Consider the following 5000-nt stretch of genomic DNA (forward strand, 5'->3'; position numbering starts at 1 on the left):
TCTTACTCATTTCCTATTTTTCTACACTTCATTTTTCTTTCCCTGTACATTACTCACATTTTCTCTCTCTCAAGCTTGCTTGCTTGCTATTTTCCCTTTATATACTCCTTCCTTTCTTCTCCTCTCTCTCTCTCTCTCTCTCTCTCTCTCTCTCTCTCTCTCTCTCTCTCTCTCTCTCTCTCTCTCTCTCTCTCTCTCTTTCTCTCTCTCTTTCTCTCTTTCTCTCTCTCTCTCTCTCTTTCTCTCTCTCCTTCTCTCTTCATTCAGCCTTTCCTATTTTCCCTCCCCCTTCCCCATCCTCCTCCTCCTCCTCCTCCTCATTCTCCCCCCCCCCCCCCGCAACGAAGCCCAGAATCCGCAATAATAGATTTGAGAGGAAGTTTCTTACCTTCCCCTCCCCCCCCCCCCCACTTAATATCAGGAGGATAAAGGTACCAAGAAATCCCTCAACTTTGCTCCGCTGCCTCTTAAGTTTTTTTTCAATCCACTTGGATCCAAGAGGAGAAAACTCACTCCCCTGGAAAGCCCGGACTCGAAGCCGCTACAATAAACCCGGGCGCTTTCTTCCGGTCGCTGCGAACTCTTAATTACATGCCCGGGGGAGAGGGGGTGGGAGAGCGAGAGGCTAGTGCGCCGTGCAGTCGATAGATGGCAGCAGTAGAGGTCGGCGCATCATCGCTCTGGATTGACCTTCGATGTCAAAGGGTTAAGGTTGTTAGTGGTGTTCTGAATCCCTTCTGTTGTTGTTATTGTCATTTGCTGTCGCTATTACTTGTTCTAATTCTTGTTATTATCACTATCATTATTACTATCATTGTCATTATCATATCATTATTACTATCATTGTCATTATCATTGTCATATTATTATTGCATTAGCATTATCATCATTATTGTTATCATTACTCTAATAGTAGTATTATTACTGTTATCATTATCGTCATTATTATTATTGCTATTATGATTGTTATTCATTACTGTTATTATTATTATTATTTTTATTATTATCATTATTATTATTATCATTATTATTATTATTATTATCATTATTATTATTATTATTATTATTATTATTATGTTATTATTATCATCATCATCATCACCATCATCATCATCATCATCATCATCATCATCATCATCATCATCATCATCATCATCATCATCATCATCATCATCATCATCATCATTATTAATACTATTATTATGAATATTATCATTATAATTATTATTATTATCATTATTATTATAATGATTACTATCATTATCATAATCTGTCATCATCATCATCATAATTATTCTTAAAACTTATTATCATATTTTTTTTTTTATTATTGTTATTGTATACATATATACATGTAAATATATAATATATATATGTATATATATGTGTGTGTGTGTCAGTACACACACACACACACACACACACACACACACACATATATATATATATATATATATATATATATATATATATATATATACATATATATATACATATACATATATGTTTGTGTTTGTGTGTGCGTGTATATGTGTAAGTATATATGTACACACATATATATATGTATATATATATATATATATATATACATATATACACACACACACATATATATATATATATATATATATATATTACTGAAGTTAAACCATTCCCCGAAATATACGTGAGGAATATTCAATACAAATAGATTTGTCGGCTTTCGGTAGTGTTTCGGGAATAAGACTTTGAAAAGTTTATAAACGGATTTGCCCAATGCTCCATTCTTGGAGAAATAGAATTTGCCAAAAGTTGTCTATGGAAACCTTATTGAAGGAGTTGAGTACAAAATGGCATGTTATATATATATATATATATATATATATATATATATATATATATATAAAATATAAATATAAATATATATATATGTATATATATATGTATATATATATATATATATATATATATATATATATATATATATATATATATATATATATATATACACAGATAGCTAATGATGGTGATGATATTAGTAATGATAATAACTATTGTTGTTATTATTGTTATTATTATTATTAATATTACTATTATTATTATTATTATTAATTTTATTATTATTATTATCATTATTATTTTTACTATTATTATTATCATTATTTTCATTATTATTAATACTTTTATTATCATTACTATTATAATCTTTCTTATTATAATCATTGTTATTGTTATCATTATGATTGTTATTATTATCATAACAGCAGTAATGATGATGATGATACTATTTCTACTACTACTTTTGCCGATAATGAAAATGATACTATTACTGTTACTAAAGCTGATAATGATAGCAATGATAATAATGATATTGAAAGTGATGATAATAATTATAATGATAATAACAACTGCAGTAAAAATACTGTTAATGGTAAAGGTATCAATGATAATAATGATAATAAGTGACAGAAATAACAATGATGATAATAATAACAATATTTATGAAGATGGTGATGATAATAATGATGTTGCTAATAATAATAATAACAATAACAATGATAACATCAATATTGCTAATAATGATAGTGATGATAATATAATAATAATAATAATAATAATAATAATAGTAATAATAATAATAATAATAACAATAATGATTATAATAACACCAATGGAAACGATATTGATCATTGTAATAACGATAATAATATTGATATCCAGCGGGAGCGTGGGGAAAAAAGAGGTACTCCCTCTCCCTTTTCCTTCTCCCTCTCCCTCTCCCTTTTCCTTCTCCCTCTCTCTCTCCCTTTCCTTTCCCTCTCCGTCATCCCCACTCTCTCTCTCCCTAACCTTCCTTAAATACTCTCCTCACATCCCACTGCAAGTCTTATTTCTTTGACTTCGTTTCTCTTCCTCCTTTAACTCTTTCCACCTCTTTCTCTTCCCTTCCTTTCACTCCCCCCCCCTCTTTTTTTCCCTCTGAACCGCCTCTCCCTTTTGCTTTACCCTTCCCCTTTTCCTCTTTAAGTCTCCTCCATTTCCCCTTCTCCTTGTCTTTCTTTCTCTCTAAATTAGTGGTTCTTAACCTTTTAACTACCACGCCCCCCCCCCCCCCTTCGGGAATGTGTCATTCCTTCCACGCCTCCCTTGCATCTGTAAACAAAATTCCCTCCTAGATTTTGAAGAATATGATAAGTATGTTTTGTTAGACTTTTTAAGGAGTATGGATTAGTGGTATTATAATTAAACATTATGTGACCATGCTCTCGTTAGCAGAATAACAAAGATAATTAGAGAAATTACTGTCTATTTTCCAACTGCTTGCACCTCCAAGGTTTAAAAAACACTGCTCTATACCCTTCCCCCCTCCCTTTGTTCCTCTTCCCCTTCTCACTTCTTCCCTTTCCCCTTCTCCACCTACCTTCCTTCTTAACCTCCCCCTCCTGATAGTCGTGTAAATAATATGTGCATAAACTGACGGTCAAACTACTTCAATGCCACGTATTTGCCTCGAATAATGATAATAAGAATAACAACAACAACAACAACAATAAAATGATGATGATGATAACAATATTAATAATGATATAGTAATAATAATAATAATAATAATAACAATAATAATAACATAGTAATAAAATAATAACAATAATAATAATAATAATGATAATAATAATAATAATAATGAAAATAATAATAATAATGATAATGATAACTGAGTTAGAATTTGATTCTCGTAGATTCGTAGTATGATACGCGTTCCTTTTATGTGTCATTCTTTTATCCTTTATATTGTCAATTATCACCCCATTTTACACCAAAAAGAACGCTTCAAGTTCGCAGTCACATGGGCTATGATTCAAAGAATAAAAAGTTGATTACAATATACGAACAGGATAGAAATACAATTACAATTGCAATGTTATAATAATAATAGTAATAAAAGTAATAATAAGGATAAGAAAGAAAGGAAAAGCAATATAAATGATGATGATACTAATAAAAGTATTGATAAAAAGCACAGAATGATAATATTAATGACGATAATAATAGTTACAATAATAACAACAGTAATGACAATAGTATTAATAAGAACAGTAATAATAGTAAAATAATAAAATAATAAATGATAATCCTATTACTACTACTAATAATAGTAAACATAATAATATATACTATTACTACAACTAAAAATCGTGAAAAGGAAATAATGATAACAAAGATGAAAATATTGAAAATGATAATTCTGATAAATCTCATTCACATAAGAATGAAGGTAACATACTGATGATTATGCAAATAAGATTAAGGAGTAAAGTGTTAGGTATGGGAGTACTTTCGATAACACAAATAAAAACAACACAAGGAGGACGAAAACAAAGAAAAGAATGAAAATGATAAACATGTTATCTTTAATTACATTTCTGACACTAGCCTGCGAGTCGAGAATTGAGTTTAAATCTAGTTTTAAGACTGGTGCTTCAAAGAGACTAAAATTTTCTACTTTTTTTCTGATTTTAGGATAACATATATACAAAAATAGTAAAAAAAAAAAAATCTTTCGAAGTCATTTGAAATTCGTACCTGGATATCTCTCCAGTGCTTTACGAAACTTCAGTGAATGTATAAAACCTTAATCACACTTCATTTCGGAGAGCACTCAAACCGGAAATATATATTCGTGTACAAAATACCCGTCCGAAGAGTTATGGAAAGCCGAGCGAAATCTGTCCAAAGGCGAAATGATTGAGTTAACGGGAGTCTCACACCTTATGCAAATTGGCTCTCTGTCGCCTCGTCTCTCATATTGTTCTGTTGGTGTTAGAGCTCGGTTTCCCAGCCTGTGCGAATGGAAATGCGCCGGTGGGTATACAGCGTGTGTACGCGAGGGTGTGTGCGTGTTTGCGCAGAGAAAGATGTGGTTATGTGCAGGTAACGTGTTTACGCAAGTGGATTAAGTATGGGGAATATGTGTACACATTCACGAAGACACACGGGTATACATACGTAAACACACATAT

This window comes from Penaeus monodon, chromosome 38, assembly GCF_015228065.2.
Source record: "Penaeus monodon isolate SGIC_2016 chromosome 38, NSTDA_Pmon_1, whole genome shotgun sequence".
NCBI classification, from domain to species: domain Eukaryota; kingdom Metazoa; phylum Arthropoda; class Malacostraca; order Decapoda; family Penaeidae; genus Penaeus; species Penaeus monodon.